Source organism: Muntiacus reevesi, chromosome 11 (assembly GCF_963930625.1).
Source record: "Muntiacus reevesi chromosome 11, mMunRee1.1, whole genome shotgun sequence".
Taxonomy (NCBI): Eukaryota; Metazoa; Chordata; class Mammalia; order Artiodactyla; family Cervidae; genus Muntiacus; species Muntiacus reevesi.
In genome coordinates this window covers 28823-49655 of record NC_089259.1, presented here as the reverse complement: position 1 = coordinate 49655, position 20833 = coordinate 28823, and the positions used below count along the sequence as shown (strand labels likewise).

The 20833-nt window shown below is 34.7% G+C and overlaps 2 pseudogenes; both read left to right on the top strand.

Annotated features, from left to right (window-relative positions):
- The first annotated feature begins 170 nt into the window (after positions 1–170).
- LOC136144488 (olfactory receptor 6C76-like) lies at positions 171–1751 on the top strand (annotated as a pseudogene).
- A 15156-nt stretch (positions 1752–16907) lies between these two features.
- LOC136144434 (olfactory receptor 6C3-like) lies at positions 16908–17850 on the top strand (annotated as a pseudogene).
- The last annotated feature ends 2983 nt before the right edge of the window (positions 17851–20833 follow it).

Genomic DNA, 20833 nt, shown 5'->3' with positions numbered 1-20833 from the left:
GAAAAGTAACAGATTTCGCTAGTTTATCTTACATTAATCATATCGAAAAAGTACTCCTTTAGCAATTAGTAATGTTTTGAAATTGTTATATTCATGTTTTCTGGTCCCTTTGCATAATAATTTTTTTTCTCAATATTTTCACCGGACTAGAAGCAGATCAGGAGGCAACAATGGAAAACCATACATCAGTGACAGTATTTATCTTAGTAGGACTGATAGAGGACCCCAAACTGAAGATTGTGCTATTTATCTTCCTGCTTCTCACCTATTTGTTAAGCACCTTAGGCAACTTGACTATCATTACCCTCACTTGGCTTGATTCTCATCTCAAGAATCCTATGTATTTATTTCTTCTAAATTTTCTTCTTAGAAATTTCCTATACAACAGTTTGTATTCCCAAACTGCTTGTTATCATGGAAACTGGTGACAAAACCATTACCTATAACTGTTGTGCAGCTCAGTTGCTTTTTGCTTTTCTTCTTGGTGCATCCGAATTTTATCTCCTGGTTGCCATGTCCTATGATCGTTATGTTGCCATCTGTAAGCCCTTGCATTATACAACCATCATGAGCAACAAAATCTGTATCCAGCTGGTACTTAGCTCTTGGATGGCTGGTTTCCTCACCATTTTTTCAGGACTCATTTTAGGCTTAACCTCGGATTTCTGTAACTCCAATGTCATTGATCATTTCTACTGTGACACTGTTCCTCTCCTGCAAATCTCCTGTACAGATACACATTTGTTTGAAATACTGAGTTTCATCCTAGCCCTGATGACTCTACTGATCACGTTTGTATTAGTGATTCTATCATACACATATATTGCCCTGACAATTTTATTTTATGTTTTATTTATTTTTCCTTTATCTTTATTAGTTGGAGGCTAATTACTTTACAATAGTGTAGTGGTTTTTGCCATACATTGACATGAATCAGCCATGGATTTACATGTGTTCCCCATCCTGAACCCCCCTCCCACCTCCCTTCCCATCCCATCCCTCTGGGTGATCCCAGTGCACTAGCCCTGAGCACTTGTCTCATATATCCAACCTGGATTGGTGATCTGCTTCACACTTGATAATATACATGTTTCAGTGCTTTTCTCTCAGATCATCCCACCCTCACGTTCTCCCATAGAGTCCAAAAGTCTGTTCGTGTACCCCAATGTTCATCGCATCACTGCTTATAATAGCCAGGACATGGAATCAACCTAGATACCCATCAGCAGACAAATGGATAAGAAAGCTAGGGTACATATACACAATGGAATATTACTCAGCCATTAAAAAAATACATTTGAATCAGTTCTAATGAGATGGATGAAACTGGAGCCCATTATACAGAGTGAAGTAAACCAGAAAGATAAACACCAATACAGTATACTAACGCATATATATGGAATTTATAAAGATGGTAACGATAACCCTATATGCAAAACAGAAAAAGAGACACTGATGTATAGAACAGATTTTTGCCCTGACAATTTAAAAATTCCTTCTGCCAAACAGAGAAAAAAGGCTTTTCCACTTGTTCTTCTCACATGGTTGTCATCTCCCTCTCATATTGCAGCTGCATGTTTATGTAGGTGAAACCTTCAGCCAAGCAGAGGATCTCCTTAGTGAAGGGAGTCGCAGTTCTCAATACCTCTGTCACCCCAGTTTTGAAACTCTTTATTTATACTCTACAGAACCAGCAGGTGAAGCAAGCATTTAAAAACTTGCTACAAAGACTTCTGATTTTATTCAAGTAAAATCATAATGAGTTATATGAGGGAAATTAATAATTAAGGAAAATAGTAAAGGAGGAACTTGAATTTGTTCCCAGCTTCCCTATTGTATTATTTATTATTTGTCCTTTCACTTCTTTCTGAAGTGTCATGGTATTTATGTTAGCTGTTTTATGTCAATCATGTTTTCCATTTAAAAATATCAAAACTTTCTTTTTCTGTTCCATTACAAGCAGCTCAAATTTGATCCCTTCCACTCTTCTTCTTTCACTTAAGTGTAACAAATATTTGAAAGGTTATTTCAACAAGCTTTATGTATTTCTCATGGAGACTTAAAGTATTTCTATATATGTTCAGATATATATGTTCTACATATGTTCTCATATTTGAGTTTCTGTAAAAGCTTAATACGTTCCAAACAATGATATGTTATGGCTTCTCTGAGACTGTTTATTCCTGGTTTTATGTCCTTTGCACATTTTATATTGTTTTTAAATAAAGATATTGAAAGGGGGACATTGAGACTAAATTTTTGTTTGTTTGTTTTTAGAGAAAACAGTGTTATTTTTTGTCTTTAAAATTTAAAAGGAATCACTCACATTAGGCTAGTGTAATAAAAAATCATATGACATATTTCTGTTACATTTTATTCTGTGTAGTTAGTAAGTATTGAGTCATATATGTGTACTATATCTAGGTAACTTTGATTAAGAATAAAAGGCAGCCTAGTAAGATCACATTTAGTACCTTATCAGCTATTCCCTATTCATTTTGAAACTATGTTCCTTAGATTCTACATAATAGCATAAGTATATAACTAAAAATAATAATGTAATAATAACCAGCTTATTTTGAGATATTATGTCTAAATGAAAGTATAACTATTGATTGTAAAGAGTAATGTTAATTATTAATTCACTTATACTATTGCATATATTTAGCATATACTGTTAGGGAAACAAAAGCAAAGTATAGCACTTGAGTTTGTTTTTTTTTTTTTTTAAAGAATCATGTAATCTAGTTGTAAATAAGGATAATCATAACACAAACAAGAAAATCAAATAGATTTATTTAATTGTACTAAGGAATAAGCAACAGTTAGAACTGTAGGTAGAACAATAGACTGGTTCCAAATTGGGAAAGGAGTACGTCAAGGCTGTGCATTGTCACCCTGCTTATTTAACTTATGTGAAGAATGTATTGTGAGAAATGCCAGGCTGGATGAAGCACATACTGAAATCAAGATTGCTGAGAGAAATATCAGTAGCCTCAGGTATGCAGATGACACCATACTTATGGCAGAAAGCAAAGAAGAAAAAGAGCCTCTTGATGAAAGTGAAAGAGGAGAGTGAAAAAGTTGGCTTAAAGCTCAACATTCAGAAAGCTAAGATCATGGCATCTGGTCCAATCACTTCCTGGCAAATAGATGGAGAAACAGTGGAAACAGTGGCTGACTTTAGTTTTCTGGGCTCCAAAATCACTGCAGATGGTGATTGCAGCCATGAAATTAAAAGACACTTACTCCTTTGAAGGAAAGTTATGACCAACCTAGACAGCATATTAAAAAGCAGAGACATTATCTTGCCAACAAATGTCCATCTAGTCAAGGCTATGGTTTCCAGTGGTCAAGTATGGATGTGAGAGTTGGACTATAAAGAAAGCTGAGTGCCAAAGAATTGATGCTTTTGAACTGTGGTGTTGGAGAAGACTCTTGAGAGTCCCTTGGACTGCAAGGAGATCCAACCAGTCCATCCTAAAGAAAATCAGTCCTGAGTATTCATTGGAAGGACTGATGCTGAAGCTGAAACTCCAATACACTGACCACCTGATGCAAAAAACTGACACACTTGAAAAGACCCTGATGGTGGGAAAGATTGTAGGCTGGAGGAGAAGCGGACGACAGAGGATGAGGTGATTGGATGGCATCACTGACTCAACGGACACGAGTTTGAGTAATCTCTGGGAGTTGACGATTGACAGGGAGGCCTGGTCTGCTGCAATACATGTGGTCACAAGGAGTCTGACATGACTGAGCAACTTAACTGAACTCAATGATAGCTTTTATTTTAAAATAGTAAAAAAGAAAAAGAAAGTTTTTTGAATAATGCCTGCCAATTATGGAAATTAGTCAAGAAAAACAGTGTGTAGTATAAATAATAAAGTAAGAAAAAGATTATAATTAGTGACTACGAAACACTGCTGTGTGCTTTACTGGTGGCTCACACGGTGAAGAATCTGCCTGCAACACTGGAGCCCGGGCTCCATCCCTGCCCTGGGAAGATCCCCTGGAGAAGGACATGGAAACCCTCTCCAATACTCTTTCCTGGAGAATTCCATGGACAGAGGGGCCTGGCAGGCTACAGTCCATAGGACCGCAAAGAGTCAGACAAGGGACTTAGCACTCATGCACCACTGGGGCTCTAGTAGGTATTGATACTTCAAGTGCAACTTGCTGATATCACAAGTCTGATCTTTTGGCCAGTCATCGAAGGCTAAAATTTAGACATATGTATGAGCTTGATCAAATTTCTCAAACTCTATGTTGCTGAGTTTCTCCAGTTATGAAATATATATAATAGCAATAATTCTATTTTAATGTTATTTTGAGGATTACATGACACATTATATAAACCAATGCACAATCTGCATCTGGCCTACACTGAACTGTCAAGAAATGCTAGTTGCACTTGAGAGAAGATGTTGCCTCAGCTGAGATAATAATTAACCACTCAAGGGAAAAAAAAAAAAAAAAAAGACAGACCTCAAATCATAAGAAATTTTTATGTCCAAAAATGTACTTGTTCTTTATCTGATAGGTGTAAAGTCCTAAATATTAGGAAGAGATAAGAATCACCTACCTTGTTAGCTTATTTAAATTTAAACTCCATGTTCTCATCAATAAATATATATTTTCAGTTTAACAGGAGTATAGAAACATAGACTATAGGTGACTCAGAAGCCAGTGGTAAATATATAATCAGATTTTTATTTTAGAAGGATCACTCTGTTAACTGTATTGAAGACAGATGTCCAAATGTTGGAGTCAAGAAGACAAGGTAGAGGACTAATATTTATACTAAATGAATTATTTGAGGATTAAAATGCAATAGTATCCGTGAATTCAAACCTTAGTGAAATATCTCCAGAGATCTTTAGAAAAAACTGAGATGTGCTGTTAAGAATTTGAATATCTGAGAAAAATTAAGGATGTTTTAAAAATGAATTTAATCTTGGAATTTCCTCTCTGCTCACTCCTGTTACCCCTGTAGCTCAGCGGTAAAGAATCCACCTGCAATGCAGTAGCTGCGAGTTGGCTCCCTGGGTCAAGAAGATCCTTTGGAGAAGGGAATGGCAACCCACTCTGTATTCTTGCTTGGAGAATCTCATGGACAGAGGAGCCTGGTGGGTTGTAGTTCATGGGGTTGCAAAGAGTCAAACACAAATGAAGTGACTTAGCATGCACAGGGTCAAAGTTTATACAGATGCATTTGGGCTTCCCTGTTGGCTCACGCAGTAAAGAATCTGTCTGCATTGCAGGAGACACAGGTTCAATCCCTGGGTTGGGAAGATCCCCTGGAGAAAAGAAAGGCTACCCACTCCAGTATTCTTGCCTGGAAAATCTCATGAATAGAGGAGCTAGGCAGGCTATAGTCCATGGGGTGGCAAAGAGTTGAACATGACTCAGTGGCTAACACTTTTACTTTCCTGTACATACTCACTTAAATATATCAATATAATGATTTTTAAGAAAGAATTTTGATTTATATACTGTCAGATTCTTTAAAAAAAAAAAACTACAAAAGCTCCTTAAAATATATAGATTTCTATTCCGGATATAATATTCCATCAGAGAAATACATATGAAAAGAAAATCACAAAGGCATTTATTCAACGGTAAAACTATCATCTGTGTGTACCTGAAGAAATAATTTTACCTGAGTTGTGTTCTGGTTCATGTTACCATTTTTAAGCCAACACTATTATCCATCTGCTCTTTTATGGAAAAGTAGGGGAGTAAGTACTTGTTATTGTTTTTAAAACTCTGAAAACCTCCATCTACAGAGAGTTTGCATTCAACAAGTCTTAAAAAAAAAAAGAAAAAATAAGGTTTGAACTCAGGTCTCTTGCATTGCAGGCAGATTCTTTACCATCTGAACCACCAAGGAAGACCCTTAAAAAAAAAGCACCAAAACCTATTACATACATGATTGTGATTATTTATTTTTTTTTCCTTTTTGGGTTGCATTTTCATTTTCTTCATAGAGCCCTTTGATCACTAAAGTTTTAATTCTGATGAAGCCATATTAATTTTTTTTTTCTTTTGCTGTTTGTGCTTTTGGTGTCATATTTAAGAAATCATTACCTAATTCAAAGTTACAAGGAGTTATACATATGGTTTCCTCTAAGAAATATATACGTTTAGTGCCCATAATAATCTTTTCTTTCTTTTGAGTTGATCTTTATATATGGTCTTTTCTTAAATTTTTTTGTTTATTTTTATTACTTCTTTATTTATTTTATGGTTTTTTGTCTGTAGTGCATCTCTGTTGCTGCACACAGTCTTTGTCTAGTTGCAGCAGGTGGGGGCTATCTTCACTGGAGTGCTCAGGCTTCTCATTGTGGTGGCTTCTGTTGTTGTGGAGCGCGGGCTCTAGGTGCGTGGGCTCCAGTGTTTACAGGCCTTGGCTCAGTACTTGTGGCCTGTTGGCTCTCAAGCTCAAGCTCAGTAGTTGTGGTGTTGGGCTTAGATGTCCCTCAGCACATGAAATCCTCCTGGACCAGGGATGGAACCTGTGTCCCCTGCATTGGGAGCCAGACTCTTAACCAGTGGACCACCAGGGAAGCCCTATATATAGCTTTTATATATGGGATGAGATAAAGTTTTTTTTTTTTGCATGTACATATCTGGTTTTCCCGACATGACTTCTTACAAAAGCTGTTATTTCTTTTAATAATTTTGTCACCTTTGTTAAAAAAACTATTAACCATAAATGTGTGGTTATACCTTAGAGTTCTTCATTCTGTTTCCTTGATCTGTATGTTAACTGTTATTCCAGTATCACACTCTCTTGATGCCTGCAGCTTTATGATACGTTTTCAAATTTGATTTTTTTTAAAAATGTAACTTAGTGCATGGGCTTCCTGGTGGTTCAATAGTAAAGAATCCACCTGCCAAGCAGGATACACGGGTTCAATCCCTGGGTCTGGAAAATTCCCTAGAGAAGGAAATGGCAACCCATTCTAGTATTCTTGCCTGGGAAATCACATTGGACAGAGCATCCTGAAGAGCTATAGTGCATGCGGTTGCAAAAGAGTTGAACACAATTTAGCAAGTAAATAACAACATCAACAAAGAACACTGCAGGCACAGGTAAAATGAAGAAACTGTATAAAACAAATGCAGTCTACAGTCTTCTTGACTCATTGTGAGTGGTTACTGTGAAAAAATTTAACAGGAGTTTGAGAACAATTTTTATATGGCTGTTCTCAATTTCTTCTCTGTGATGATATCATTCCTTACAAAAGACTGCATATATGAAAGCATTAAGTTGTAGGCTTTTTGCTGAAAGTAATATTCAAGAGTGATTATTTACCAGGAATAAAATCTATGTAATTACTCTGATAGTTTTTCTATTGTCAGCCTGGTACAACACTCCCAGGTAGAAGATAAATCCTTCCCCTGAACCTAAGGAATGTATACATCTATATATTAAACTTAAATTCTAAATATTTATTTACAGTACTACTATACTAAGTAATCTATAAAATCATTGAAGTTATAGATTATACCTCTTCCCTTCATTTACCCTGGTGTACAGTCTGGCACCATAGGATACAGACAGAAGAATCAAGGAAACAGAATGGAGATCACAGACGTAAACCCACGTTTACATGATCATTTAATTTACAACAAAAGAGGCAAGACTATCATATGGTTAAGACAGCCTCTGCAATGAATAGGTGCTGGGAAAACTGGATGGCCATATGGAAATAAATCAAACTGGACTACTTTACCACACTTTTTGCAAAAATAAAGACAAAATGAACTGAGGACTTATTTTAAGACCCCCAAATCATAAAACTAGTAGAAGAAATTTTAAGCAGTACAGTCTTTGATATAGGTCTTAGGAATAATTTTTAGGATATATCTTCTCAAGCAAGGGCAATAAAAGCAAAAATAAACAAATGGGACCACATCAAAGTAAAACATTTTGAACAGTGAAGGAAAATATCAACAAAAAGAAGAAACTGCCTATTGAATGGAAAAAGCTATTTGTAAAACTTTTTTGCAAATAGTCTCATAAAAGATTAATATCCAAAAGTACACAAGACTCCTACATCTCAACATAAAAATAAACAAATAATTAATAGTGAACATAGGACCTGAATAGACATTTTCCAAGGAAGAAGATCAATAGCATGTGAAAATGTGCTCTGTATCACTAATCATGAGGGAAATGCAAATCATAACCACAATTAGATATCATCTACAACTGTCAAGATCACTGTCATTAAGAAGATAACAAAACCAAGTGTTGGTGAGGATATGGAGAAAAGGGAATTCTTTGCACTCTTGCTGGGAATGTAAATTGGTGCAGCCACTATGGAAAACATTTTGGAGCTTCTTAAATGGATTAAAAATAAACCCTGCATAGGATCCAGCAATTTTACTTCTTGTATTTTTTTCCAAAGAAAACAAAACACTATTTTGAAAAGATTCATGTACCCCTATTTTCACTGCAACATTACTCACAATAGTCAAAATAGTCAGAAGCAACCCAAATTCCCATCAATAGGTGAATAGATTAAAATATAAACACAATATTACTCGGCCATAAAAAAATAATGCTATCTTGCCATTTGGGATAACATGAATGGACCTAGAGAGTGTTATATGTGAAATATATGTGACAGAGAAAAATAAGTACCATATGATTTGAATTACATGTGACATATTAAAAAAACTACAAATGAACAAATATAACACAACAGAAATGTGTCATAGATATAGAGAAAAAAGATGGAATGGGGTTAAGGGATGGTTGAAACAGGTGAAGAGGTAAAAAATTCCACTTACAGAATAAATGAGTCATGAAGATGAAATTTACATGGTTGGAATATAAGCAATAATAATGCATTGTCTTCCTATGATGACTAAGGTGGTCAAAGGTACAAGTTTCCTGTTATAAGTCTAAGTAACTACAAATGGTGTAATGTATAGCATGATTGCTATATTTAGCACTGCTGTATATTGGATATTAATGTTATTTAGACAGTAAATCCTAAGAATTTTTATCACAAATAAAAATAATTTTTTAGTTAATCTAGAATTGATATGAAATGATGGATTTTCATTAAACATATTGTGGTAATCTTTTCATGTATGTAAGTCAAATTGTTCCATAAAGAAGGCTGAACACTAAAGTACTGATGCTTATGAACTGTGGTTTTGAAGAAGACCCTTGAAAGTCCCTTGGGCTGCAAGGAGATCAAACCAGTTAATCCTAAAGGAAATCAGTCTTGAATATTCATTGAGAGGACTGATGATGAAGCTGAAACTCAAATACTTTGGCCACCTCATGTAAAGAACCAGCTCATTAGAATAGACCCTGATGCTGGGAAAGATTGAAGGTAGGAGGAGAAGGGGACAACAGAAGATGAGATGGCTGGATGGCATCACCAACTCAATGGACATGAGTTTGAGCAAACTCTGGGTGTTGGTGAAGGACAAGGAAGCCTGGCATGCTGCAGTCTATGGGGTTGCAAAAAGTCACACCATCACCTTAAATTCAAATAATATATATGTTAATTACATCTTCATCAAATGAAACTAGATGAAGAAAAATGAGAAAGCAACAAAATATCAACAAATTGAATACAGAAAGAACATACTTCAAAAAAAGAATGTATTTCAGCATAAAAAAGGTAATATATGACAATTCCATATCATTATACACAGTGAGGAGGTTTGAAAGCTTTTCCTTGAAGATTAGCAACAAGACAATGGTGTTCCTGTTCACCACTCCTATTCACCGCAGTACTGGTAGTCCTGGCCAGAACAATCAAGAAAGAAAAGAAATAAAAGGCATCAAAATCAAAGAAGAATTAAAAATGTTTCTGTTTGCAGATGATATGATATTATATATGGAAAACCCAAGAAAACTGTTAAGAGTTTATCAACAAATTCAGCAAAATTGCAGGATAAAAAATATACATACAAATATCAGTTGTGCTTGTATATGATAACAACATATTATCTGACAAAAGTAACAAATTCCATTTATAACAACAAAGAAACAATAAAATACTTAAGAATAAATTTGACCAAGAAGGTGAAAGATCTGTAGACCTAAAATTATATAGCACTGTAAAAAAAATTGAACAAGACACAAATATATGGAAAAGTATACTGTTCATGGATTATAAGGATTAATATTTGTAAGTGTCCATACTACCTGAAGCCATGTATAGATTAAGTAAAATATCTATTAAGGTTTTAATGGCATTTTTTCAGAATAGAAATCATATTGACATGCAAAAGACCATGAATATCCACAACAATCCTGAGAATGAACAAAGCTGGAGACATTACATTTCTGAATGTCAAATTATTTTACAGACTTATAGGAATCAAAGCAGTATGCTACAGATATAAACTCCAGGAGTTGGTGATGGATAGGGAGGCCTGGAGTGCTGTGAGTCATGGGATCGCAAAGAGTCAGACATGACTGTGCAACAGAACTGAACTGAACAGGTATAAAAACAGGTGCATAGATAACAGAATTGAGTGCTTCAAAAGAAACCACTGCCTCTGTGCTCAAATAATATTTTACAAGGAAGTTACAGATATTCAATGTGTAAAGATGTACCCTCAATAAATGTAATTGTGAAAACTGAATATTTAAAAGAATGAAAGTGGACCCATATCTTATAATACTCAACAAAAATTACCTAAAAATTGACTGAATGCCTAAATGTAAGACCTGGAACTATGAAACCCTGAGATAACATAGGAGAAATTTCCTTGACATTGCTCTTCACAATGATTTTTTTTTTGATATGATACTAATAAGCACAAGCAACAAAAGTTATTTTTTTGAAAAATTAATTCAATCAATTAATATCTAGCAAGGCTAACCAAGGTAAAAGAAAAGACACAAACTACTAATATCTATAATGAATAAAAGGTATATTCATGATACCACAGACATTAAAAGGAAATGAGGAAAAATTACAAATAATATCATGATCATAAATATGATAACAAATGAAATGAACCTATTCTTGAAAGACACAAACATAAGAAACTCACTGAAGAAGACATGACTGGCTCTATAGCTATGCAAGTGTGTGAAGGTGGTGTTAAAAATCTTCCCCAAATAAAAAAATTTACCAACTTTTTATTAGCATTATCATAATTTGAAACCAGAAAAATAAATTGTAAGGAGAGAAAACTACAACTCAATATCTGTCTTAAACATTGATGAAAGATTTCTTAACAAAATTTGATTAGTAGTTAAAATACAGTAACATATATATATATATGGATATATATATCCATATATATATATATGGATAACCCAAACTTTTAAATATATTAACATTTTATATATATATAAATCAAGTTTGGTTGCATTTCTCTTCTTGGCTTAAGATATATAAAGATGAATTAAACAAAGGCCATTTTGTCCACATTATGTAGCATTAGAATGCAAAAAGATATATGTATGAGTAATTGCAATAGAGTAAGATAAGTGTGCAAAGTTTTAGGACAGCAAAGAACAGAGGGCACCTAATCCAGGATTTGCAAACCATAGAAGATTTCAAGGAATATATGACATTTAGATAAAACCTTAAAGAAAAATATATGCATGTATGTGTGTGTGTGTGTGTGTGTGTGTGTGTGTGTGTGAGAGAGAGAGAGAGAGAGAGAGAGAGAGAGAGAGAGAGAGAATGCCTAGCAATACAAGAAATGATGAGCAATTTGATAAGGTCAGAACAGAGGTCACACAGAGCCTGGGTTCTAGAAAGATGCCATGCACTTAAGCAATATTTCAAGAGTAATGGAAAGAGAAATAAATGTTCAATACAACTATCTGCATTAATGGTAATGCTCTGTAATCTGTTCTATTCAATATATTAGCTATTAGCCACATTTGACTCTGGAGTACTTGAAATTAATGTAACTGAGGATTTTAGTTTGTATTTTTAACAAATTCATATTTTTATTTAAATAGCCACACATGCAACTTACCACTTATACTGTGAAACTTACAGTCTAGTGAGAATGCGACCATGTTAGCAATTAAAACATAATTACTACTGCAAAGATGAAGTAAAAGGCATTATGGAAACATGTAAGAGTTTAGGAAAATAAAAGATTCAGCCATAAAGGATAAAGTTAAAGTAGATTTATCGGATGACTAGAAGAGAATTGAAGTTTCAAATAAACCACTTCCAAGAGGCAGATTATCAGACTGTTAAAACAAATAAACAAAAAACACAAGTATGCTCCAGTGAAAAAGTGAAGGTGGATGTGAGGCGGTAGGTCTGAATGGAGGAGGGGATCCAGTCTTCCAGGACTTTGACTCTGCTATAATTAGATTCTTTATATTGAAGTCAAAGAAATCTCCTTTACTGGAATATGAGAATTATGAGTTTCTCAAAGCAAGGCAATATTTCAGTTGAGTCAGTTACTTTCTCAGCTGAAAGATGACATACAAATCTTGTTAATGAAAACAATGAGCTAGACAGAATCTGCTAACAGGGGATAATAGGACATTGATGCTTTTAGCAACCCATGCCCAAACTCTCATACTGTATCTAGCCCATTGATGTCAGGGCAATTAGTTATTCATTTAAAAAGCAAAAAAAAAAAAAAAAAAAAAAAAATCCATATCTCATATAATAATAAATTCTGGATGGAACAAAGACAAAAATGTAGAAAGCAAAGTCATAGAAGTGTTGAATATAAGCAGATATTTATAGAGTTTTGAAATACTTGGAAGGATGTACCAAGAAGAATAGGTCACCAAGAATTCATGACAGACTGTACAACTTTCAAAGTTGAATTACTCAATTAAAAGTTAAAAATGAAGGATCATCTCTGAAAACATCATGTCACAGATATGACTGGGGGTTACTAGTCATAACAGATATATCCTACTAATAAATAAAAAGACAACAAAGCCAAGTAAAAGTGAACACAAGTTAAAATAGACTATTCATGGATGAGAAATTGAAATAAAAAAGTTCAATCTATTAATTGCAGAATATGAAATTTAAAGTAATATTAACGTTTATACTCTACTGGAGCTTCCCTGGTAGCTCAGTTGGTAAAGAATCTGTCTGCAATGCTGAAGAATCCGGTTTGATTCCTGGGTCAGAAAGATCTGCTGGATAATGGATAGGCTACCCTATCCTATCCATTGAGTACCACTGGGGGCTACCACTCCAGTACTCTTGGGCAACCCTGGTGGCTCAGCTGGTAAAGAATCTCCCTGCAAAGTAGGAGACCTGGATTTGATCCCTGAGTTGTGACTATTCTGCTAATTTATATATTATCACTTTAATCTTTACAGTATACTATGAATGAGGACTGTTAGGATTCTCATTTTATGGGTAGAGCAACCTCAGAATGGTTAAATCAAGTTGGAAAGTTTACAAAGAGCTTGGCTCTCTTTTACCTCAAAACCTAGTCACCTAGGCACCATGATGTGGTCTTTATGATATTATCTTTTTATTAAATTAATTGTGGCATCATTTTCATCCTTCTGTAAAATTTGTGAATGCATCCAGTACTGATTAGGATGCACTGAAAGAGTTCATTCTTGCCTATAGGAGAGAAATTTTGAAGAATCTATCAAAATTTAGCATATATGTTACATCAATACTTCTATGTGTGCAAAAATGCATAAAAATAGACAGCATTGTAACCAATGATGTGAAATTGGTAGCAGACTAATTTCCTAAATCTCAATCAACAATGAAATTACCAAATTATATACATCTCCTCTGGTATTCTATGCAATCGTTATAATGAGTTCCATCTAGATAATTTGACAACAAATAGTATCCATTCAGTTCAGTTCAGTCATTCAGTCGTGTCCAATTCTTTGCGACCCCGTGATTCACAGCACGCCAGGCCTCCCTGTTCATTACCAACTCCCAGAGTTTACTCAAACTCATGTCCATTGAGTCGGTGATGCCATCCAGCCATCTCATCCTCTGTCATCTCCAGTAGCATATTGGGCACCTACCGACCTGGGGAGTTCCTCTTTCAGTATCCTATTATCTTGCCTTTTCTTACTGTTCATGGGGCTTTCAAGGCAAGAATACTGAAGTGGTTTGCCTTTCCCTTCTCCAGTGGACCACATTCTGTCAGACCTCTCCACCATGACCCGACCATCTTGGGTGGCCCCACACGGCATGGCTTAGTGTCACTGAGTTTGACAAGGCTGTGGTCCTGTGATCAGATTGGCTAGTTTTCTGTGATTATGGTTTCAGTGTGTCTGCCCTCTGATGCCCTCCCGCAACACCTACAGTCTTACTTGGGTTTCTTTTACCTTGGACATGGGGTATCTCTTCATGGCTGTTCCAGCAAAGCACAGCTGCTGCTTCTTACCTTGGACAGGGGGTATCTCCTTACCCGTCCCTCCTGACCTTGAATGTGGGGTAGCTCCTCTCAGCCGCCACCCCTGACCTTGGACATATCATTAACTGCAAATAAAGGAAAATTGTCAATTATTTTCTGTAATAAAGTTGCATTAATGTAAGAAGGAAAAAATGTATCTCTGAGTGTGTGAATGTGGCTATGTTTATAGCTGAATATATAGAAAAATATGTAGCAGAACACAGTACAAAAATCTGACACTATATAATTTTAAGCTTTGAGGGCAAACAAAAATTCATTTGGAAACATAAGGTCAGTCCATATGTCACAATTTGCTGATTTGATACTGGTTCTCTCATACTTGATTCTCATAACATTAAGCATATGTAACTATTAGAATGAAAAATATTGAAGTTTCAAGCACTCTTCTTATTTTTAAGGATATTAAAATACTTTCTTTATTCTTTCATTCTACTTTGTGCAGGCGGAGATGTGAAAATGAATGAAACATAGGTACTACACTTAGTGAAGGGTCCACTGTGGTGTAGCTCAGCCCTGTATTCAACCCACCCCAAAGGAACTGAGGATAAATTATCTCCCATGTGTGGACTGAGTGCCATGTGCTTATTAGAAAAATTAAGTCCAACCAAAGGAAAACCACCTGGTTGATACGCTTTTGCTTTTATACTGCTCTATTCATTAGCTTCTGGAAAATGTATGTCATAATGTCACTACATCTCTTGAATTATTTCTCCTTTACACCCTTTCTATCTTCCCTCTGGTTTCAGAGATTTAAGCAGCGACAAGAGAAGTTAAAAATGCTTAATCTTTTGGTCATAGTCAATATTCATCTTATCCAGGGAGCTTTGAGATGTTTTATCTTCCAGTCATTAAGCAATGTTTCTTGAACTTTTCCTACAAGAACTCTCAGGATTCCAAGAGTAATTTCTTAAAGTTTCAGTCAGGATAATGTTTACTTTTATATGGCAAGATGAAAGAAATGAAAAAAAAAAATTTGTAGCAGAGTTTATAGAAAATATTCATGAAATCAAGCCTGTGTTTTCTCTATGTAAGCTACGTTTATATAATAGAGACAAGGATGAGATAATGACCAAAAAATCTCCTAAAGTACATCTCATATTTTAAATAAAGAAAATTTGGGATTATATTTCTGACTGGAATCATTAGATGTATCAGAAAGTAAGAGTGTTCCCAGTTTTTAAATGTGTATTTCACCTTTTTTCCATCCAAAAGTTTATTTTGTCAGAATAAATTAACATATTTACTTTTTAACATATTTACTCTTTAACATATTTACTATTACTTGTTTTGTATTTTAATATTTCAATCATTGTTCAAAATACAACAGTAGTTTCTGCCTTTTGATCTGTCAATTTTGCTAATATGTATACCAAAATATATTTATTCTTAGAAGAAGAAAATGCTGATTGTTAGGAAGGACTTAAAGAGAAAAAAGAAGGCACTATACAACTTTGATACTTATCACCTGTTGACTATTCTAGTTCACGCTATAAAAAGAAAATAAATATTAATAAGAGCTTACACACAGATACAGTTCTGGTTGCTAAGAATAAAGAAAGATCAAGATGAATAAAAATTATATAGATTACTTTTGAACAATTTTGGTTACTAGACAGTAAATCTTAAACAAAATTTTATTTATTCTAATGATTTAACCTCCCAGAAAGAAGTCAATGGGGTATTTTGTCATCAGAAGGTTCCCTCTTGTGTTCTGTCCTGTCCTCAGACACATAAGGGTAAAAAGAGTAAATATAGCAAAATTTAAAAAATGAGGTGACTGTAAATTTAAAGAGATGTAAAAATGATATAAAAGGATCAGTATGTCATAGAAATGCAATATTGATATAGCTCTATATGGGCATTAATCAATGTCTCTAATTTCTTCTTTCTTATAATGTAGAACTTTGTTCTTATTTATAAGCAAGGCAATTCTAGTTCTATGTGTATGTGATTGTAAACACATTTATTTATTTTGGGCATATTGAAGAAATATATACTAAGAAAGAAAAAGTCACAGCTATTATTAAGCTCAGGAATTGTCATTGGGTCATCAGTTGCCCCTGAAGTCTTCTAAGCAATACGGTTTGTACATAGTATCAGAACCATAACTCAAAATTAGATATTTCAATCCTATAAGCACAGTATCCTGGAAACTAGAAACTAATGTCTTAATATCTATATTACAGATTTGGCTAGTAAATATGGTTGTAGAAAATGTAGTTAAAAGATATTTGCTCATATAGAAAATTTTGTCCTATGTAGAGGTTTTATGTCAAATCACTAATGTGGGGACTTTTAACATAGACCTGTAAACGCATTTTTCTTTTTAATAGACAATGTGTAAAGTATTTTGCTTTAGTAGGAATGAGTGGATATTGCAAAAATTCTTACAGGGAAAAAGGTCCAGTGCTTCATTTAATGAGAGCTAATAATTCCAATGGTTAAATCTTCAATTCCTTTACTATTCACTTATTCTTTGTTTTGTTTTATACCAACAGATTTGGCTTAAAGACAATAAAATTGGTATGAGAAACCACACAATTCTTACAGAATTTGTCCTCTTGGGCATATCAGACAACCCAGAGCTTCAGGTTGTCATTTTTATCTTTTTATTTCTGGCTTATGTATTGAGTGTTGCTGGAAACCTAACCATCATCATCCTCACTTTAACAGACTGTCATCTAAAGACTCTGATGTATTATTTCCTCCAGAATTTCTCCTTTTTAGAGATTACATTCACCAGTGTTTCTATCCCCAGGTTTTTGGGGGCAATCATTACTAAAATCAAGACTATTTCCTATAACAATTGCTTGGGTCAATTATTTTTCTTCATCTTCATGGATGTGTCTGAGTTTTTCCTTCTCACTCCCATGTCTTATGATCGGTATGTTGCCATCGGTATGTAGGCCTCTCCATCACACCACCATCATGAACAAGAAAATTTGCACCTTGCTGGCCTTTAGTTCATGGCTAAGGGGATTTCTTACCATTTTTCCACCACTAATGCTTATCCTTCAGCTAGATTTCTGTCCTTCCAACATAGTTGATCACTTCTTTTGTGATTACTTCCCCATTTTGCAAGTCTCATGCTCAGATACAGGGCTTTTAGAGATGATTGGCTTTTACTTTGCTTTTGTGACTCTGCTCTTCACATTGGCATTAGTGATTCTATCCTACTTGTGCATTATTAGCACCATTTTGAGAATACCATTGGCTACTCAGAGGAAAAAGGCTTTCTCCACATGTTCCTCTCACATGATTGTCATTTCCATTTCCTGTGGAATCTGTATATTCATGTATGCCAAGCCTTCAGCAACAGAAAGAGCTTAATTGACCAAAGGAGTAGCTATTCTCAACACTTCAATTGCCCCCATGTTAAATCCTTTTATTTATACCTTGAGGAATGAGCAAGTAAAACAAGCTTTCAAAAACGTTTTTCATAAAGTGATATTTTCTAGAAATAAATGAAAGTGTGTATTACCATGAATGAATGCAATTTAACTTCTACAGTATCCACCTAGCTCCATCTCACCGATATCATCTGCACTGCTGAGCTCATTAGCTCAAATTTCCTTTTTAATGTAATTGGCTATGCTGTGTCTTCCTTTCGAGCTACCCATGAAGTGAAGTCATTCAGTCATGTTCGACTCTTTGTGACCCCATGGACTGTAGCCTACCAGGCTCCTCTGTCCATGGGATTCTCCAGGCAAGAATGCTGCAATGGGTTGCCATTTCCTTCTCCAAAGGTATCTATGGAGTATTTCCTTCTCTCAAGCCATCTATAGCTTCCATATAATCACTCGCTTACAGCTCCAAATATAAAACCAGTAACTTTAGAACATAAATTGTTTTATCCATTATTCTGAATAATAAAAATATAATATTTAATAAAAATATTTAATACAGTAATTTCTAAAGGACTAAACATTGTTTTAATCAGCTTACTCTTAAATTTATCTTTTGGTATTAATATGGCAATTTCTTAAAGTTGTGAAATATGAAATAAATAATCAAAAATCATATTTTTTGCACACTATCTGCAGTATCTGTCCAGTTCTTTCCACTCATCTGATGCACTTGGATATTGATTTTCCTACTTTCAGATAACTAATTCTTAGTTATGCTGAAGGCATATGTTATGTTTATTTTATATACTCTCCTTATGTATCTACATTTTCTTATAAATACATAAAAAGGAATAGTTAGACAGCTACCATTACTCTAATGCCACCTGAAAATTTAACAGAAATTTCTTGAATAATATTTCTTCTATAGAGAGCATTTATTCCATTGTGTATGCTGAATTAAGTATGTTCTGTTTCATATCTTATGTAATCTTACAGGTATATGGCAAATTGCACGTGTGCTCAGTCACTAACTTGTATCTGACTTTTTGCAATCCATGGACTGCAGCCCGCCTGGCTCCTCTGTCCATGGGATTTCCCAGGCAAGAATACAGGAGTGGGTTGCCATTTCCTCCTCCAGGAGACCTTCTTGACCCAGGGATCAAACTCGAGTTTCCTGCATCTCCTGCACTGGCAGGCAGATTCCTTACCACTGAGCCATCTGACAGGCTGTATGACAAATTAGGCATGTTTGTCTCTTACACAAATGTGTAAATAGATGCTCAGAAAATTTGAGTGATTTGCCTGAGTAATTTGCCTAATTAATCAATGCAGCTGTTTAGTCATGTCTGACCCTTCTGTGACCCCTTAGACTGTAGCCCTCCAGGCTCCTCTGTCGATGGGATTTCCCAGGCAAGAATGCTGGAGTGGGTTGCCCTCACCTTCTCCAATATAACCAACATGATAGCTCAATTTGAAAAAGCAAACAAAAAGTGTTTATATGTTTGACTGTATACTTATTTGAAACTCTGTAAGGACCTGCAAATTTTACACAGCCTTTACTAAGGGCCTGCATGATTCTATTGCCTTTCAGTCCCATCATTTAACTTGGGGGTGTTTATGTTAATATAATTATAGTCTATTTACCCAAGGTACTAACTCCTAAAGTTATGCTTGGCATATGGATTAAAGCTTTAACCAAAACAAGATACTCTTCAATTCCTGTTGTGCTGAGCAACAGAAGGAGTAGGAAAAAAGTATAAACGATTATACTTTTAATGTATAGCAGTATAATGGTAACAAATCTTTTTGCTGGAAGACAGATTACAAATAATGGAGTTAATGAAAGTAGTTAGTTAACTATGATAGATTACCAGTTTAAAAAAACGGCATGGAGTATTGGGTAGAAATCTGTACTGAAATTAACATAATTGGTTGCTAATATCAGTCTAAAAATGATGACAAGGGAAAAGGTTTCACACTTGGTTTTTTTTTTTTTTTTTTTTTTTTTTGGTTTGTTTGTTTTGGTCTCGTTGGATGCTGTTCTCAAGCTTTCTTTCCTAATTCTAATACTAATGTGTCTTATGTTTTATATTCCTTAGTGTCCTGTGTACATTTCTGCTTTGGCAATTTTGATTTGCTGAATTAGTTCCCTTGAGCCTGTATGAGAGAGAATAGATAAAACATTAAGTAGCTCAAAATCTATACAGAAACAATTCCAGAGGATTTTTAAACACCTGATTTTTTTTTTTATCTTGCATATATTTGCTTTTTTTCATTCTCTATTGTCAAATAAACATTTTCTCTCTGAACAAAAGAGAAATTAAGGCCAAAACTTTGACAATGGAAAGCAAATTTGTGCAATGAGAAGAAATGTTTTTTGCAGAAATGGATTGCAACCATGGTAGTTGCTAATATGTTTATATTGCAGCCATTCGAATGTTAGCAAACTTGTACAAAAATCAGAGGTAAGTTTGGCAAATAGCAGTGAAAGTCTCTCAAATTTTATCAGTGATTAATTACTTATCAACTCAACAAATTAGATAGGATAAGAACTTGCTATACAGCACAGGTAACTGTACTGGATACTCTGTAATACCTGTATGGAAGGCAAATCTAAAAAAGAGTGGATGTGTGTATATGTATAACTAATACACTTTGCTGTGGAAGTGGAAGTGTTAGTCACTCAGTTATGTCCAACTCTTTGTGATCCTAGGACTATATAGCCCACTCCTCTTCCCATAGAATTCTCCAGTCGAGAATATTGGAGTGGGTTGCCATTTCCTTCTCCAGGGGATCTTCCCCACCCAAGAATCGAACCAGTATCTCTTGAATTGGCAGGCAGATACTTTATCACTGAGCCATCAGGGAAGCCCTCACTATTAAATAAAGGCAGATAATTACTATTTCTGTTGTTTGTTTCTAACTGAATACAGGCTTTGCAGTAATTTGTTTAAGAGAATACACTTTAATTTCTGGTATATTCTTTGCTAGCTATATAATACATCTAAGGTACATAACATAACTTAGCCTATTTATTTATTTGGGAATAGAGATTAAAGGTTCATAGGTATGTTATAAGGGCTAAATGAAATAAAATACAAGTT